The sequence below is a fragment of the Scleropages formosus genome, chromosome 22, assembly GCF_900964775.1.
Source record: "Scleropages formosus chromosome 22, fSclFor1.1, whole genome shotgun sequence".
Classification (NCBI taxonomy): domain Eukaryota; kingdom Metazoa; phylum Chordata; class Actinopteri; order Osteoglossiformes; family Osteoglossidae; genus Scleropages; species Scleropages formosus.
In genome coordinates, this window is record NC_041827.1 from 19,210,916 (window position 1) to 19,230,880 (window position 19,965).

A 19,965-nucleotide genomic window follows, 5' to 3' on the forward strand; every position below is an offset into this window, starting at 1 on the left:
GGAGTCAGGATCTCCCCTGCCGAGGGGGATCGTCCTCCCCAGAGCTGCGTCAAGCGCAATTTTTCCCTACAAGCAAGATTTTTCCCTAAGAGTGCGATTTTCCACTACGAGCGCGATTTTCCCGCCGCTCCGTGACGTTCTCCTTTCCGAGCGCTCGGGTGAAATTATTCTAATCAAGAGCTGGCGAGTTCTGAAAGTGCTCTAATGAGCGAACGCGTACGCTTTCCCCGCTGCGCCCAATCAAAACGAGGCACTCGTTAACGGCCTGCTAATTAAACAAAACGGTCTTGGAGGATTCTCCCCTTCGCTCTGCCTGTCTGCCCGGTCATTTATCGCAGCGCGAGTCGAGCCGTGCCGCGGCGTTCCCGTCGAGAGGGGCGCGTGCACCGGGGGGACCTGCTCTGCCGTGGCGGCCGGAGACGAGGCGGCAGCCGCGCAGCTCGGGACCCGGTGGGGAGACTTGGCTTGCATCACACACGAAGTACACCGTTTTTACCTCTTGCGGGTTGCACGTGGGCCTGTTCGGAATCGACTTCTATTCGTTATCGTAAATCAGCTTCGCTGCAAACGACCTCAGAGGGGAACGGTATCCGACACGTGAGCTCAACGCTGACGACGGTCAAACGCAGATGAGTAATTTACTGCTGCGCGCTCACATTCTTTCGACGGCACCAAATGCAAACATTTCGATTTTTATCGGTCGAAATGCATCTGCGGTTTCATATATATTACTCTGATACGGAGTGATTCAACAAGTGTGTCAAGTGAACTATTCTGAGTGCAAAATGTGCATTTCATTAAACCGTTAATGGTTATGGTGTTAATATATATCTTTTATTTGCTTTACTGTCACTTAAACGGGATAAATTAGTTCAAGAATTTATTTCTGTATTTAATGAAAATAAAATCCCTCTAATAAAAACACTATTTCTCTCGCTGCCATGGTAACAGGTCCCCCGCTTTACTGTTTACTATTTCTCATGCTCTCGTGTTGGTGTACTTTTCTCAAACTACTGAAACCGCGGAGCTGTAGACACACAACAAAAATAGTCTCTGGGATGTTACATGAAAACTATAATACAGAAAAATAACAAACTTTTTTTTATTTTCAGCCAAAAGAATCTTTTGACAAATAATGTTCAGTGTCATTTTCTGTTTACCTGATGCTTTCCTCCAAAATGAATTACAGTGTCTGGCTACCTACCACAGTTTACCAATTTATACAGCTGGGTGATTATTTCGCTGGAACAATTCAGGATAAGTGCCTTGCTCAAGAGCGCTGGAGCAGCAGGTGGGATTCGAACTCAGTGAGTGGGATTCGAACCCATCACGCTAACTGTTGCCCTCAGCCAGCCTGCACCTCTTTATCACCCTTAAACAGAAATCACACACGAGAGCCCGTGACCTACATCCAGCCGAAACACTCAATGTCTGCGGCGCTTCTTGCCTCCGAAGATGTGGCAAATAAGAGTTATTACGGTGAGGCAATAAACCCCCAGAGAGGAGTGTCTGATGCTGACAAAACGCAATGTGCATCACACCTAAACTGCAAGGGTAGCAAAATGGTTTTGAGAAGCCAAAGTAAAATGAAAGGATCGTAAAACCCCAGGGAAAGCAGGGAGCATACCATAAAAGGTCCGTAAAAAAATTTTATAAATGTGATGAAAGCTCAACAGACTTTATATTTCCCTTCAATAAGCAAAAAAAAAAAAATGTCTCCCTGGTTTCAAATGAAAACGCTGTCCAGACTCTTCTTATGACTGGATGGAAATCTGACATTGCAACATAAGGGGTTATGAATATTTATAAGGTTGTATTTTTAAATGATTTATATCATAATACATAGTTTATATTTAACACTTTCTTTTATTACTATTGTTGTTGTTGTGCTTATTTTAAACTGTTTCGAAAAACTGTCATCCACATATGTTAAGACCCATAAAAAGGAATGACTTTTGAAAATTTTTTGTTACCTTGAAAAAAAAAAAACTCAGATTAAGAGAAGAACTACAGTGTAATTTATATTTCACATTTACTCATTTAGCTGACACTTTTCTCCAAATCAGCTTACTGTGTTGAGTTACTTACAGAGCTGGGTAATTTCACTGGAGCAAGTCAGGGTAAATACCTTGCTCAAGGATACTACAGCTGAAAGTGAGACTCCAACCTGCAACCTTTGGGTCCGAAGGCAGCAGCAGCACTGAACACTACACTACCAGCTGTCTGTTTTCATAACCAGAAGGATGACTGAGCTCCCGCTCGACTTTTTTGGTCAAATTCAGTAAGGTCCAGTTCATTCACTGATTTATTCATTCATCAACTAACAATAACCGCATGTCCGAATGAAGGGTCGCGGCGGGCCAGAGTCTATCGTGGAAGGACAGGCTATGAGGCAGGGTACACCTTGGACGGGTGAGATCTAATAAATAAATGAACATTAAATGAATGAATATGGAATAAATATGAGATTAACTAAACGGACCTCCGACCGAAAAAGATCCCGATTCTTGCCCCACCCGAGTGTGAGCGCTATTTATTTACATGTATTCATTTAGCAGACGCTTTTCTACAAAGCGACGTACATCTCATAAAAAATACACGTGTTCATTACATTAGGAAAAAGAGACACTTGATGCAGATGCATGATTCTTAAGTGCAGTTTCTTTCCATCATATGAACCAATTTTCATCACACGAGTAGCTGCGTAAAACTTTATCCGAATATCGACGATTCCTGATCACACACACACACACACACATTTTCAGAACCGCTTGTCCCTCACGGGGTCACGGGGAACCGGAGCCTACCCGGCAACACAGGGCGTAAGGCCAGAGGGGGAAGGGGACACACCCAGGACGGGACGCCAGTCCGCCGCAAGGCACCCCAAGTGGGACTTGAACCCCAGACCCACCGGAGAGTAGGACTGCGGTCCAACCCACTGCGCCACCGCACCCCCCGATTCCTGATCACCTTCCTAGTAATTATTTTTTTTTTTTGAGATACATATAAACATTTACGTTACATTACAGGAGTAGCTGCGTAAAGGTTTATTCGGGCGTCATCTTAAAGTTATAGAGCATGGACATTTACACCTTACATGAACTTAAAGAGATCACGGGCCAAGTGAGTCTGGAAGAGGTGAATTTTAAGACCCCTTTAAAATGCGGAATATTAAATAGTTCAAAATATATAGAAATATTTTTTCTGTATATCCTCAGTGGTGTGATATCATAATCAGGGCCTCGTGCCATATCGTTTAAAGTGCTGACACAAGCACCCCAACGCGTCCATTAGCGTCAGCGTTCAGCGCCAACGATTCGGATGAGCTTCTTGACTTTGTTCATTGTTCCTGATGTGATTAATATCTACGCGGTGTGACAGGGTCTCCATCCCCAGGGTCAGCGGCTTCCACGCCTCCGTATTTATTCCTTTATGAAAAATATGCAGGGCGCGGCCAAATTTGTGCCGAAGAGGAGCGCGACTCATCTATCAGAGCAAAGGAGAAGTCGGATAAACAAAACGTTGAGCTATGCTCACGGTGGAGACCTTTGTGTTCGCATCTTGTGTTATCGATGCCACAGCTTCCTATGAATATTAATAATAACTCTGCAGCCTGATCATCTGTCATTAATAATATATGTACTGCTCGCTCTGACAACAATGTGCATTTTAAATTAATGCTTTCAAAGATCATTGAAGTGCACAGTGAATAATAAACCAGAACGGGAACAAGGAGAGTGACTGATTATTTTCCTTAAAATGTAATAATCACTAAATATAAGAAGAGAGAGGTGCGCGCACACAGTTTCAGGGATGTGGTGATGGGAGGCTTTCAGTGATATTCCCAACCAGGTAGAGAAGCGGTGTTACCGATGAAGGTCCTTAGTGTTGCTGGTTTAGTGATTTAAAAATGAGGAATTATTTATAAACAAACAAACAATGAAATAAACAATGGGGTTATAATCACCCACTGTGTATGTGTGTGTGTGTGTGTGAGATTACCAGTGGTAACCAGTCCAGTGCTTACTCTGGCCCACACCCTATGCTTCCAGGATCGACCCTGGACCACCATGACCCTGCAGTGTGAAAAGCAGTTTTTGGTAATAAGAATGAAAATAGTAATAATATTAATCGGGAACCTCACATATCCTACGCAAAGTTCTTGGATTCATTTCTTTGGTCTCTTCTTAAAATGTAAATTCTTCAAGAAGCAGTTATAACATTTTAGTGAAAGGAATAAAGAAACATAATAACGGCATTTATCATCATCATCATCATCATCATCATCATCGTTATTATTATTGTTGTTGTCGATAATAATAATAATAATAATAATAATAATAATAATAATTATAAGGGATGTTTCTAACGCTGCTGCTGTTACTGCTTTAAAATGTGAGGAGTTAACAGAATCTGCTGTTCCGCTTCAGAGAATCCAGTGAAAGCAAAGCAAGTACATTAAGAGCAGCAACCCAGGCATTTGTCATTCAGCGTCGCCCCAGAGGGCTTTTTACCGTAGTATGAGCAATGTCTGCCCGTTTGCGAATCTAATGATAACGCATATAAAACACTGTCCTTAAATCACACAGTGAGACACTTTCAGGTGGACAAAATCTGTCATTTTTTCTAACCTGAGCTGGGTAGGGAGGATCGCTGATGGTGGAATTCGCTGGTGAGATACAGCTGTCACAGAGCTTCTCATCCTCTCTATGGCACCTCTTTATGAATATGCTGGAAACTACAGACCCCTCGTACAAAAACGCCCATAAATACTTTCGGAGAAAATACTGCAATCAGTTCACCGCGCTGAATATTGACTAACCTCACACAGAGTGATGTCACAGGCGGTAACAGAATGGTAACACACTGGCTCCTCTTGTTATCAAAGACACAAACATTTTCCATTTTGCTTCTTCATAATTGTATTTTTTCACTGCTCTAGGTTCTAAAATTTCTGCTATAGAGTGAAAGCCACCTGCATCTCAGGTCCACATATTAACTGGTAGTAAAACGCAATCAGACAGAATGTGGGACCACCAACATTCAACTCACGGATACAGTGTTTACAGCCCAGGTGAGCAACAGAGGTGAGCAAAAGCATGACTGTTTTTCCTATTCAGAAATTATTTGTTTATAATATAATATAATGGGACAAGCGGTTCAGAAATAATATAATATAATATAATATAATATAATATAATATATTTGGGGGTTTTAGTGTTGGCTGTTTAGGCTTGGCTTGTTGGTTTGGTTTTGGTGGGTTTGGTTTTGTTGGTGGGGTTGGTTTGATGGTTTGATGTGATGGTTGGGTTTTGTGTGTTGGTGGTTATACTTGGTTTGTTGGCTTGGTTTTGTTAGTGGTATGGTTTGATGGCTTTGAGTTGGTGTATTACACTTGATTTGTTGGTTTGGTTTTATGGTTGGTTTTTGTGTTGTTGGGAGTAGGGTTGGTTGATTTCTGTTGGTGGTTGAGACTTCTTGGTCTGTTGGTTTGGCTTTGGTGAGTATGGTTTGATGGTTGGTTTTTTTGTTAGTGGAATGACTTGATGGCTGGTTTTTTTGTTGGGTTAGGCTTGGTTTAGGTGTTTTGTTGGTAGGTGTGGTTTGATGGTTTTTTTGTCTTGGTGTGTTAGTCTCGATTTGGTTATTTGTTGGTGGGTTAGATTTGGTTTGTTGGGATTAGTTTTGGTTTGTTGGGTTAGGGTTGGAGATGTCTGTTAAGCTTCTTGGTCTCAGGTCATGAAGATGTTTGTTGGCTATGCTGGGTGTTGTTCAGTTCTTGGATGGGTCCTAGCGTACAGCCGTTAAAAAATACACACGGGGTATAACATCTTTTCCTGTTTATCTTGAATGTGAATGTAATATGATATAATATAATATAATACACAGGCAAACCCTGGGTTATGAACGTCCAACTTATGTACAACTCGTAGCTACAAACCACCACCCCCCGCAAAGCCTATTATATTAAAAATTTGAGTTACAGACAACGGTTTGTAATAACAAACGGGCACTACTTTGCGACGCACATGAAAACAGCGGTTCACTGGGGCGTGGGTACGTGAGCCCGAGGTAGGACAAAGACTTCCTTCTTTTCAGTCGGACCACATTGCTGTTAGTGTCTTGCGTGTTACTGTATTTGGCTTTAATTTCTTTCTTTTTACCCTCGTAACCATGGCACCAAAGCATAAATGTGATGCATCAAAGAAAAGAAAAATGATCACGATTGAAACTAAAGTGGAAATAATAAAGCAATCGGAAAAAGGAGAAATGCCAACAAACGCTGGAAAAGCGTTAGGCTACAGTCGGTCAACGATCGGGACAATTTTAAAGGTCAAAGCAAAAATAATGGAGCATGTAAAAGGCTCTGTCCCGATGAAATCTACAATTATCCGACTTGCGTACAAATTCGGCTTTAAGGAAGACTTTGGAATGGAACTTGTTCGTAATCCGGGGACTGCCTGTAATATAATATAATATACCTTCCAAACCTATTGAATGCTAATTGAAAACTGGATAAATTACATTTACCAAATGTAAACTTTTGACTTCTGCTAAAGCAGGATCTGTTCTCAGGCTGTTAGAAAAAAGTTCTTATGATTTTCCAGTCCAAGGATCACGAACAGGCAAGTAAAAAGCGTGGTTTCCAACCCGCAAAAAAAATCGATGTGTGATACTTAAGTGCTAAAAGGTAAGCAAAATCATTACGACACTGTGGTTTCAGCGTGCATTTTCTCCTCCAATGGTGCTATGATCTCTGTTGGGTGGGCAGAATAACAGGTACCAGGTTGTGCCATGGCTGTAATGGGACAGAGAAGCCAGCGGCTGAACAGCAGCACATTCTTCACAGGTCCCTGCAACAGACTCTTCACTGTAGGGCCAGTTTACCATGGTCCAAAGGAACACAAACAAAAATCAACATGATGATGACCCATCAGAATGGCACTCATATTGCTAAAGTGTTCCCATGTATTCTGCCTCCTCGTCTCTCTCCGTTGGCCCAAATCAAGTTCAGCGCTTTGGATGCAACCCACAAGAGCATCAGTGGATCTGCTCCACAACACAGACAAGACCCAACCACACTGCTACACTCCTCCACCTCTACCTGCCTGGTGGTCCTGCACACAGGAGGTCCAAAATCAAAGGCGCAAAGGTTTTCGCCTCTGGCACCGATGTGGCAGAATGACCTCCCTCTTTCACTCAGAACTGCTGAATCTCTCTCAGCATTCAACAAGGGTGTCATTTCTTTGTCGGACTCACTTCTCTCTGATTTTCTAAGTGCTCGATAAACGTACTAAGCATCAATAAATGCACTATTTTTAACCGTTTAATAATGTAAAAAGCCTTATATACAGCTACTTGTGTGATTAACTGTACAACTGACTGTACAAGTGGTCCCCAATTTATGATGGTTCGACTTGCAATTTTTTTGACTTTACGATGGTGAGCTAGCGATAGACATTCAGTAGAAACCGTTCTTCAAATTTTGATTTTTTCCCAGGAAAGCGATATGCGGAGTGATACTCTCTCGTGATGCTGGGCAGCGGCAGCAATCTGCATCTCCCCGTCTGTCACGCAGAGGTGTGTATTAGGTGTATTAAATGCATTTTCGACTTACGATATTTTCGAGTGATGATGGGTTTCGGGGAATGTTTCCGGGAACGTTTCGGGGAACGTAACACCATCGTAAATCGGGACCACCACCTGTACTGTACTTTGCAATCACGTGTCTGCATCCAGGTCTCTCCTTCTGTTGATGTAATGTAGTTTCTGTTGTTCCCGGAGATGTACCTCGCTTTGGAGAAAAGGGTCCGGTAAATTAATATATATAAATGTAAATATTAAACACTGATTTTCTCTGGTCAGTAACACATCTGCAGAGACAGTGCTGCAACTGGCCGTTTCACACACCCTGTTGGGGGTCCAGAGTCCAGTTTGGTCACTGGGACCGGAACTCCTAATAGTGAACCAAACCTCACCAGCTCAATAATTATTAAAACTTTTACTCGCAACAGTAGGAAAGACAACCGTTTTATTAAAGGTGGCACAGTGGTGCAGCGGGTATCACTGGAGTCTCATGGTGCCTGATCTGCATATTTGGTAGTGGGTCTGAAACTGGCTCAGGGTGTGTAAAGGAAGAAATGGATGGTACAACACGTCTATACCCTTACCTACCATGTCACATGACGGTACTGAGTTTTACCACGTTAATGGTAAAAGTACTTTGCTGTATAAGGCGAGGTGTGGCACGATATGGGTTACAGTAGTGGCTGATGGTGATGTGCCGCAACAAGCACGTCAGCATGAACAACAAACACTAGTGCTATCACAGATGGGAACAGGGGTGTTTTGGATAGAGCTGCTGCCTGTGCACCTGAAGGCCACAGGTTCGAATCCTACCTGCTCTTATAGCACCCTCAACCAGGACACTTGCCTTGAATTAGTCAAGTAGAAATGCTGACCTAAATGGGTAAAATGTAAGCAGCTAAACACTAAGAAATGGTTTGGAAAAGAATGTCAGGTAAATTAGCATAAATAATTTGTGGGGGGAGTGGCCTGAGAGCAGAGAGTCAGTTCAGAACAAACATCTATAAGCTCGAGTTCCCACAAACAATATTGACCCAATTAAGACTCTTTCTGCTCCCTGTGGTGCTAAAAAAATCTCTTTTCGGTCGTCTGGCTTTCAAGGGTTTGATCGAACAAAACCTCGTATTAAACACCTGCGGGCCTCTTAAGAACACGCCGTGTGGCCGTGACCCCATGAAGACGCCATCGCAGGGTACTAGATCCCAGGGATTCGAAGGCGAACGAAGCGCACATGACGATGAAGATACTCTCTGCGGAATCAACGGCTGGTTTAAGCGAAATGAAGACGTGTCAGTGATAAAAGAGTCTCCGACGGGTTGCACCGGCGCTCCAAAGAGCAGCCTCTTCAGATGCACGTGTGGCATCAAAGCCATGAATAATTCATCCTTTACACAAGTGTTGATCAGCCATATATGGAGTTTTCTCTCACTGCTGAACTTCTGCCATATCATAATTTACAGCCTCCCTGTGCTGTCTTCAAGTCAGGAGGAGCTGTAAATTGTAAAAACACTGATTCTTGAGTCTGGATCGGCCTGTGTGTGGTTTGCATGTTTGCGTGGGTTTCCTCCAGCTGCTCTGGTTTCCTCCCACACTCCAAACATTTGATTCAGGTCAACCGGTGACTCTAAATTACCCCTAGTGTGTGTTGCTACACTGTTATGGACTGGCATCCTATCCAGGGTGTACCCTTTGCCTCCAGGATAGGATCCAGATCAGACCCCTGCAACCCTGCAGCAGATGTGCAACTGATGACAACTGGGTGAAAATGTAGATCAAGATCTAACATGGACAGCTCTTCATGGCTGAGTAACATGGTAACATATCTAACCCGGTACTGTAGAATGCAGTGTCGATGCTACCGTACAAAGACAAAAGGAAAGGCACACATACTGTCACTGTCTGAAGCCACTTGTCCTGAGTGGGGTCGCAGTGAGCTGGAGCCTAGCCCAGCAACACAGGAAGCAAGGCTGGAGGGGGAGGAGACACACCCAGGGCAAGATGCCAGTCCATCACAAGGCAGCCCAAGCAGGACTTGAACCCCGGACCCACTGGAGAGTAGGCCCTGGCCAAACCCACTGCACCACCACGCCCCCCACCAAAAGAAAAGCGATCACCAAAAAAGGGCGTAAGAAGCAGCGGTGATAAGCCTCAACACAGATGACCCAACAATCCACAAGTGTTCTTCTCGGCTTCAAAAGATAACGCGGAAACAGCAGTGCGTCACCTTATTCTGCCACCCTGGTTCAAAAGAACAGCAATGACGGGTGACAAATTACACACAGCATCACTCCTCCCCCTTGGAATAACAACAACAACAACAACAACAACACCCAGCTGGATTTCAGAGCTGCTCTTCTCCTGCACAGCCTTTTCAGGAACTTTCTCACCACCCCACCTCAGCAGAGATGCTGGGCTTCCAAGGGTCTCCTTTCTTTACACTCATTTATTCAGTGGCTGATTCCCCCCAAAAGGGTCTTACAACATATTTACCCACAGCAGGGGAATCGTCACTGTACCAGTTTGGCTAAGTCCCTCGATCAAGGACACTACAGAAGGAGACGACATTTGAACGTGTGATCTTCGAGTACAAAGGAAGGAGCTCTAACAACTACGCCACCTGCTGTCCCCTTTAAAACTTCCTGTGGTGTGTCTACAAAGAACACACACACACACACTGGACACTCATGTCTATGTCTACATGACATTTACATTTATTCATCTATCTGACACTTTTCTCCTAAGCAATTTGCAGTGTTAAACTACTTACACTGCTTTATCCATTTATACAGCAGGGTAATTTTTACTGAAGCAGTTTTATGATAAGTACCTTGCTCAAGAGCATTAAGGCAGCACATATGTGTGTGTGTTTGTAAACACGCATGAATCAGTGTCAATTTCGCTTTCCCACAGTGAGGAGAAGGAGACCTGAATCCATCACAAAAATCCATGATGACGTCCAGAATGAGCTTTACAATAAACATCATTTATATTTCATTTTTTGTTTTTCTGGTATCCCTTTGCATTTTACATCATTTCTGGGACAGAGATGCTGATGTTACCTGTATCCCTGTCTCTCCAAAAGCAAACCCATCCACATCCCTCTAATACCCTTGTCCAGTGTCCACGGTTCCATTATGTACCACCAGACATGTCATGATAATAATTAACAAAGATTTACATCCCAAAAGTCCTGAAACTTGATATCAATGAGCCCTTATTAAGAAATCTAATTTGGATTCTAAAAACCTCATTTGGATCCAAGTGACCTCAATCATTTCAGCGCTGTGCGAAACCTGCCCTCTATACTGGGTCTTACCTCAGTGAAACCATGTTTTCACCCCACCGAGAAGGTAGTTACAGCGGTGAGCGATACACTGTCAGCATCTTATGATATCAACCCTCGTACCTGTGCACTTGGACCCAAGTCCAGCCTGGGAGACACCGCGCTCCTCAGAGCAGACTCAGGAAGTGAGAAGAGAACAAAGAGCTCATATGACACCTGCACGGTAATTACTACGCATCTTTGCTCACCTATGAGCTTCTGAATTGATTTTCAGGTTTTTTGCTAGTTCACAGTCTTAAGTAGACTGGCACCAGAGCACATTACAGAAAGCCGAGTCGCGCTCTTAGATCTTCGAGTGCAAACCTATGACATATTCCAAAAGTTACACATGGAATGACAGGAGATGCAACTTTTTGTTACTTATTACGGAATAAAATCCCACTGTATGTTACAGAAGAAGTTTCTTTAGATTACTTTAAAAGGCTGCTCATAACATGTATTTTGTTAAATAATGTCCGTCCATCATCCATCCATCCATTTTCATTAACCGCTTGTCCCAAATAGGACACCAGTGCGTGCATTTATTAAGGTCATTGTTAATGTTATTTTTATATAACTTTACTTATTTTAAAGGTCAAAATGTAACATTGTAACATTTATATTTTTATACATATCTCACTGATGAATTTATGCAATGAAATGATTAAATCCCATAATGTTTCCCCGGGACATTATTCTGAAGTATGGACTGAGCTTCCATTGTTACGAACGATTCCACAGACAGATTTACACACCAGGGGAGCTTTATAAAATACAGAATGGAATCCTGTCTCAAAAGTGAAGAAAAACAGAGGACTTCTAATGTTTTTCTCCTGTATCCAGGCAACACAGAACTAGGGCCAGCAGGTGGTGTAGTGATTAGAGCCTCCGCCTTGTACTCAAACGACCCAGGTTTGAACCCACCCCAAGTTGAAGTACCCTTGATCAAGGTACTTACTGCTCTGACACAGTAAAAATTGCCCAGCTGTACAAATGGGTAAATCAGTGTAAGCAGGTGAACTTTGTAAGCTGCTTTGGAGAAATGGTAAATACTAATAAATTACTCTTTGGCTAACAAACTTCAAGACAGATCACCGTGGACCGGTCTTCTGACAGTTAGTCCGTTGTACCTAGTTATGTTATAAAGAACCTTGGAGTCGTCATTGATCCTCATCTACCCTTTGACAGCCATAATAAAAATATTCCAAAGGTTGCAATATGCACCTAGAAATGGCCAAGCCAAGGTGGTTTTTTTTCTTTCTGCAATGCAGATAAAGTTGTGCCAATCTGTTGCATGAGGCCTTGATCACGGTAACGGAGCACTATCAGGCTGCACTGAGGCCTTGCCGAGCTCCGCTCACATAGTTCCAAATGAAGCTGTCAGGTTTCTTAGCAAAAAAAGAGAAAAACTGACCATATCTCAACGCTCCTGGCTGCACGGCACTTGCTATCTGTCAGGTACCACAGTGACTTCAAGGTGCTACTGGTGACAAGGCGATGGCTACTTGGAAGAGTCTTCCACAAGAGCTGTGCATTTGCATTTCCCTCCCCGTGTTCTGGAATAAGTTTTTTCTTTTCACCTTTTCATGAATTCCAAGTTGCGCTCTGGGCTGGAATCTGTAGAACGTCATGGTGCTGGAGAAAGCCCTGTCATCACTGTACTGTCAAGCCAGGTACCACCTCAAGCGGATTAGGCCAACGGTGGAGACCTAGGGTCCTTCTCCCACAGCCATGTCGACAGCCTGGCCTCTTTTACATCCTATAATACAGTCACACGCCAATATACGGCCGATCGAGTTACGAGAGTTCAGCTTTACCGGGGGTTCCTTTTCATACCCATATGGTATTTCTTCGCATTTACGAGGACCAAATTCGGATTTCACAGCATTTGCAGACATTTGCATTTACATTTATTCACTTAGCAGATGCTTTTATCCGAAACGAATTACAGTGACTGTTAACTAGTAATTAGCTGACACCTTTATAGCAGGTGACTACACCTACAGTAAACACTACAGTAGACTACAGTAAACTGCCTAGAGCCATTGAAACATTTATACATGAGAGCAGAGTAAAACACACACAAACACACACACTAAAGGCAGTTTAAAGTCACCAGTCTACCTGAAACACATGTCTCTGGGCTCTGAGATGAAAGCAATGCTTTGTTAAATGTATGATACATAATAGTCAGAAAAAAACTGAACGAGCACAGGCAGACAATCATCAGTGTTGTACTGTAAATAATGAAGGGAAACTACCTTGTTAAAACAGCCCAACTAACGTCAACAATCACTTGTCCTGAGCAGGGTTGCAGCTTACCCAGCAAAATAGGTCGCAAGGCCAAAGGAGGAGGGGTCACACACAGGACGGGATGTCAGTCCATCGCAAGGCTGTGTTATGACAATTCATGTCACATATTGAATTAACCGTGCCTATTTTAATGGGAAAAAGGGGTGTCAGTTCTGAGGCTCAGGAACGGATAAAAATTTTTCCCATTGAAACTAATGGCAATTACATCTTTCAATGACGAGAATTCACCTCATGAAGAGTTTTTTTTTTTTTAGGAACACAGTACCTTTGTAAGGTGGGGGAAGAGTGTATTTAATAACTCGGGAACTGTGGAGGATGGGCAGTGTGCTGTGTGGTTGGTCCGGGGTTTGAGTCTTCCCTGGTGTGCTTTGTGATGGACTGGTATCCCCTTTAACCTTATGCCCTATGTTTCTGGGATGGGCTCTGGATTACTGAGACCCTGCTTGGCAAAAACGGTTGTTGATGTTGGTTGGAACTATGGAGGTGTGCTCAACTGCATTCCCATTAATTTAGTTTGACTCTGCTGGAAAACAAGAGCTTCACAGCAGCAACAGCCTCAGGCACATGAGGCCATTGGAGCCTTGATCTAGGGCTCAGTCCCAAGTCTTGGGGAGCTGTACTGGACCAGGCCTATCCTGTTCTACCTTCTGCAACCCAAAACCGACCCTCCATCATCTTGTACTATCATCTGTCGTGCGTTCTGACATTGTCTTTATTTACATAAGTATATGCATCTGTGCCAGTTGTTCTTGTAACATTTCCCAGAAGCCATATTTCACTGTGTTTGTTTTAGGGGTCAATGAATAATTTTCACTTTTAACCGTACTGCAGAATTGGGTTTTCTGTTTTTGGATTCCCACTGAAAAATCACCTGTCACAAAGCACTGTGCAACTTGTTCATAAAGACAGGTCTGTCCTAAATAAAGTTTGATTGATTGACTGAATGATGTTTTTTTCTGTATTAATGTGTGACATCCAGAGGTTTGCTGTGTTTGGGAAACATCTACCAAATAAATCTAACAAATACAACACAGACATGATGGATAAAAGTTCAGCCAGACCAGACTATCTCCAGCAGCTGCCCTTTCCTCCCTCTTCTTGCCAAACTTGCCTGAAGCTTTTGTGTCCACGCAAGGTTGTGGTTCAAAGAGCATGGTCAGGTGAGTCAAAGTCTTGCCATCTGTCCTGCAGTCAAAATCAACCAACATTTCCAGCCTTTGCTTCATCCCAAAGGTCTGGTGAAGGAATGTGCTGCAGGTCCAGAAGCAGGAGGCAGAAAAGGCATGAGAAACTCCTTATGGACCAGGAAAGCCCATGAACCTCGCTTTGAGTAAAGGTGGTTGGAGACCACTTGCCTGACAAAGGTATTTTAGACCCATCTCTTGAAGTTCAGGTTGCAAGGGCTTGGCTAGATATCCTGGCACCAAGGGCCGGGAGGTAGAAGGCAGCGGCACAAATGATCCTCTGCTCAACGGGAAAGCAGAATCCTTTTAATTTCCATCAGCCTTGAACCCGCTTCCCTTCTTGTTACGGAAATCACACACACAACGATCCTGTAATGTTAAGAGAGTAATAAAATCGTTCAACCCAAAAAATTTTGGACAACCCGTGTAAGACATCTCCCCCCACATTGCGCACAAGAGCTCATAGCTCCAAAAGGTTTGAGCCTTTGCTTTGCTGTCCGCACAGATAAATTAATAGCGTAACAATTCTCCTTTCCGAGAATATTGCTATTTCTTCTTCGCTGAGCACTTACATAACAGAATCCATGACACCCACCCATGGGCGGAGTCTAATTATCTTAACTCTGCCCACACATCCCATCTTCATTCCTCTAACGTCTGCGACCCACAGCATAGTTTACGTTCGATTTATAAAAGTACTGCAGGAAAGGATCTAATTTTGCAGTGTTTATATTAGACTTTTTACGTCAGCATACCTGGCAATAAATCTGAGAATGTACCAGAGGACATTTAATTACAGCATGGAGCTGCTATGTTTTTAGTTTAATACGTACGTACTCTTACAGTTGAAATGCATATTCAGGGACAAATAGCACAAAAAAAGTATATGCTTCAATATTTAATTGCAAAGCGATGGCGAACCGCAGCTGTCGTTTATTTTCCTCAATGTGAGGGAACACGGTCCCTCAGATCGGTCCAGTTACGTGTGGTGGAACTGGACGTGGACAGTGGCATGAACTCCTCATATGAGTTTCTGGTCATTGCAACGGCGGAAAAAAATAACGTGTCATCGGAATCGGGGTCCGAGCCCGCGTGCGCGTGTGTGTGTGAATGTCTATGTTTTCTGTCTTCTGTCATGAATCAAACTGTTATTTTGCCTTGGCTCTGGGCTCTCCCAGCAGCTCAGAGACGCATCTGAAGCTGAAAAGCTGTCACTTCCAGGCTCTTTCAGGCCCGGGTGCATTAATGGGCCGCCTGCGTTGCTGCCTGTCGGCCTTTGTATTGCACAATTACAGTATTTGGTCCTCGACCGTGTGCAGCTGACCTCCATTCTTTAATGGAAGGGAAAAAAAAAGAGGCTTTTCAGGTACTCGGGACTTAAATCTCATCTGTCTCTGAGCTTCGAACAAGAGCACGAGCCCACGGGCCGTGTGTTTTCCCTCATCTTTTTCGCATGCAAAGACCCAGGGCTTTCAGAATAAAGAACATGCGAACTGTGTCAAGGCTCGCGAAGTCACAAAAGCGGGTGGCTCTCGGACGCAGGAGTCGAACGTCATTTTTCTGAATGGTAAACGTGAAGTGGACGGCGCCGTCCAGCCCTGTAGCGGTGGGTCTGAAGGAGACACCGTGGTGCTCTGGTGCTGCTCTAGTTGTTTTTCCATCCAGATGCCACAAAATTCCAGCAACACACTGCATCTGTACGGAAGACATCCTTTCAGCACATTACTGGGCAGAACACATGACTGCAATAGCATTAATACACCTCTGGTTAGCATTGATGAGCTGTGTAATGGTTGTTATAGATGCACAGCTCAGTTTCTATGAAATCTATAGGAGGAGAGATAAAGAATATTATTTGATTAATCTTCTTATTTTCCTAGGGAAATTTCATAAAAGTGAATTTAACGGCAGAAATGGCCCTTTGTTGTGTTTCATGGTGATGCCAAGCAGTGTATCAATACTTCATTGACCTCCAATAACTGGGAAGCCCTAAAGACTATTGAACTGTGTATTTATTTCAGGCTTTTTGTGTAGCCTGTGTCTTTGTTCCCCTGGCATTTGCCCTACTTTGTTTAGTCTGTTCTGTCTGTGTAATGTTTTTCTTCTCTTTGTATAATATTTCTTTCTGTTTGGTGTTCGTATTAGGAATTTAATTTTAAAAATTAACAAACAACACAGTCATTAGACATGGGGTTGGATGAAGGTGCCGATATCAGTTATGTTTCTACATCGTCCATTACAGATTTTTAAAAGTGGAACACTGCTGTTGGCCTTAAAAATTCGCTTTTTATGCGGTGTATAAAAAAGAGCTGTTTGACATATAAAGTACGTAAACGTTGCGTGTAAATTTGTGCCGAAACGGTCCGTTTGGGGTGGTACTTTTGAAACAATTAGACAGCACAACTCAAAGAGCTCACATCTGCCTGTTTAATGCAGATCTCAATGTGACCTGTGAAATCCCCTAATCCCTCATTCTTTCTATTCAAATTTGTAGATCAATCATGCGTCTCCGGGAGATAAGATAATGGCACGGAGAGCTGATTTCAGACTTAAGAAAGACTTAAATGTCCTCGGGAAATCCATCAGACCATTAACTAACGATGCTACTCGCTAATTCGTCAGCTGGTTATAACATAGCTTCATCAAGTCGACGTGCCGGTCCGTGCAAAATGCACATGCGCAGGACCCACGAGGCCCCAGCCACGGCAGCCTCTGCAATGACGGCTATGAATTCCAACATTGCCCGGTCAGTCCTGCCTGTGGAATGTCACGGAAGCAAGATAGGTAGATGTCATTTTAGAGAAGTCCATGTGAGATCTGTGTGACTGTGAAATTTTTTATTTTTGACATTTTAAAGCTAGGAGACAGCTGGTTGCATAATATTTAGAGCTGCTGTCTTTGGACCCAAAGATTGGAGGTTTGAATCTCAGCTTTGGCTGTAGTACCCTGTAGCAAGAAACTTACCCTAAAAAATTGCTCCAGTAAAATTGCCCAGCTCTATAAATGGGTAAATAATTGTAAGTAGATTAACACTGTAAGTCACTCTGGAGAAAAAAACATTAGCTAAATGAATACATATAAATCTGTTGTGTTAAAAAAAAAACAAACTGCATTTCTATGTCCTGCCATTAGTTGGCAGCAAAACACACATCTAATTTATTTCTTTAGCTTTATTTATTGTGTTGCTACAGAAATAAAAAAAAAAAAAAAACAACTGGAAGGTGACGAACACTAGACATGGTGAATGAGAGGTTGTGGAGATGCAATTTTTGTTTCAAAAGAATTTTATTTTAATTTACTGTAGTTTTATTGATTGCAAATTAGTGGTAAAAGTGACTTTGAGGTTACAAACAAACTGAGGTATGAAGGACAACCAGTCCGAATTGTGTCTGTAAGCTGAGGATCCCAAGAACCCATCTGGCAGTCGAGCCTTAACCTACCGTGCTTGGCTGTTGGTGAACTGCTATTCAGCAAGAAATGCAACGTATGGTTCTAATCCCAGCTCTTGCAGAACCACCGAGGAATTGTTGTCTCCATAAACACGGGTGTGTCAACTCCGGTTTGATTTTTAACCAGGCATAACATTAAGGAAGTGTAATCACCTTATTACCAGTCCTAAATCACCCGCCTGTCTAATGAGGTGTTATGAAAAAGTCACATTCATTAGGGAGCTTAATCAGTGCATGAATGATATATTAAGCCAAAGGATGGCAAAAACAATTATTCAGTATCATGCTCCCTAAAAAGTATATGTCACATGCCACAACTGCTGGACATCTAATTAAAAAGGGTAAAATATGTCATGGTTGTCACACTGGCCATGTCATGAGAAGATTGGATCCTTTTTTAAAAGCCAGATACGAAACTTGAGGTGAAGGAAGAAGAGGAGTAACCGGACGGAGGGACGGACACAGCCCTTTAAACACCAAGGACGCAACTGCAGGGCGGAACATTCTGGAGCGGCTCTACGCAGGTGCTCAGCAACAGTCGACACGGACTCGACATCGCTCGGCAACAACAAAGAACCAAAGAAAATACAAATCGCTGTTTATCTGACACCTTTCTCAAAATCAACTCACAGTGTTAAGTTTGCACACTGATTTACCCATTGATTCCATTTAGATATAAAAATACAGAAGGGTCATTTTTTACTGCATCAGTTCAGGGTAAGTACTTCGATGAAGAGCATTACAGCAGGAGGGGGGACTCAAGCACGAGTCTGTCGATCCAAGGCGGTGACCTTAACCCCTACGCCACCTGCTGCCCCATGTATGAGTGACTGTCCCACGACAAACAATGCACAGTGCAGAAAATGTGAAAAGCCTGAGTGCATTAATATTTACTCAACGTGACAACTTTCTTTCCATTTGAAGCCCGACTTTCAATATAGATCATTGCACCTACAGATGGGTCAGTAAATATTAATTGCTACGAGACAACAAGCAGCTGCATAGTGTTCAGCGCACAAAAGATATCATATTAGGATTTTTTGCTAATACTCAAAATCATCTTAGGACCTGACACCCGGCGTTCCGAGTTCACATCCCCACTTACTGAATAACTTTTGGTAATGAAAGGCACACAAAATTGACATTTTACTGTAATGGCGATAGAAGTGGCACATGCTGCACATACAGGAACACACGCCGATGAGGTGTAGCGACAGGTGCGATAAAGCGTGGTATTGTCCCACAGTGCGGTGAAAGATGGGGAGAAGGAAACTCGGGACGTGCTCTGCTCTCCGCTCTTTTCCCGTTCGCTCCGTGTGTCGGACTCCTGTTCTCCTCTCCTCCGCGGCGCCCTTTTCCCATTCGGCGCGAGCAGCAAAGCGAAGCTGATGGATGTTGTGTGTCGGCGGCGCTCGGCCCACAGGCTGCGGATTATATACGGCTCAATCTGCATGTTGGTGCACTCGGGGCCCGGAGCACGTCGGCGCGGGACGCCTCCCTCTCCAGCTGTCTGCCGTACATTACGTGATCGCAGACAGAATGGGGCGCGGGACCCGGCCCGGCCCGGCGCTACCGAGGACGTGCGCGGAGAGAGGGCGACGTTCGTGTCTCGCGTCACCGTATGGGGACGTAACGGACGTCCGTCCGTGCGCCGCTTTGTTTTTACGTTGGGTTTCCCGTAGCGGCGGTGTACTGGGTGCAGTGGGGCGTGCGGGCCTGTCTGGGGCTGTCGCCATCACCTTGAGTCATGTTCCAGGAGGTGTTCCCTGGCAGTGGAGCAGCCCAGGGCCAAGCGCCGTACCATCCAAACACGAGGCAATACGGCCGTCCCTCGAGATACACCCATCTGGGTTCTGAGAACTCGACTTTACCAAGAGTTTCCGTTTCAGATTCGGAATCTGGGACAACTGGTAGCACAGAGGTTCGAGCTGCTGTCTTTGGGTCCGAAGATTGTTGGTTTGATCCCCGTCACCAGCTGTATTACCCTTGAGCAGTGTGCTTACCCTAAATTGCTCCAGTAAAAAAACACAAACCTACCTCTATAAATGGGGAAATAATTACAAGTTTATAACTGTGATAATTGTAACCTTAACACTGTAAATTGCTTTGG

The 19,965-nt window shown here is 43.7% G+C and overlaps 1 protein-coding gene across 1 annotated transcript in view; it reads right to left on the minus strand.

Annotated features, from left to right (window-relative positions):
• cntn4 (contactin 4) overlaps positions 1 to 19,965 on the minus strand; it is a 182,235-nt gene that overhangs the window by 64,303 nt on the left and 97,967 nt on the right. The gene's annotated exons all lie outside the window — the stretch shown is intronic.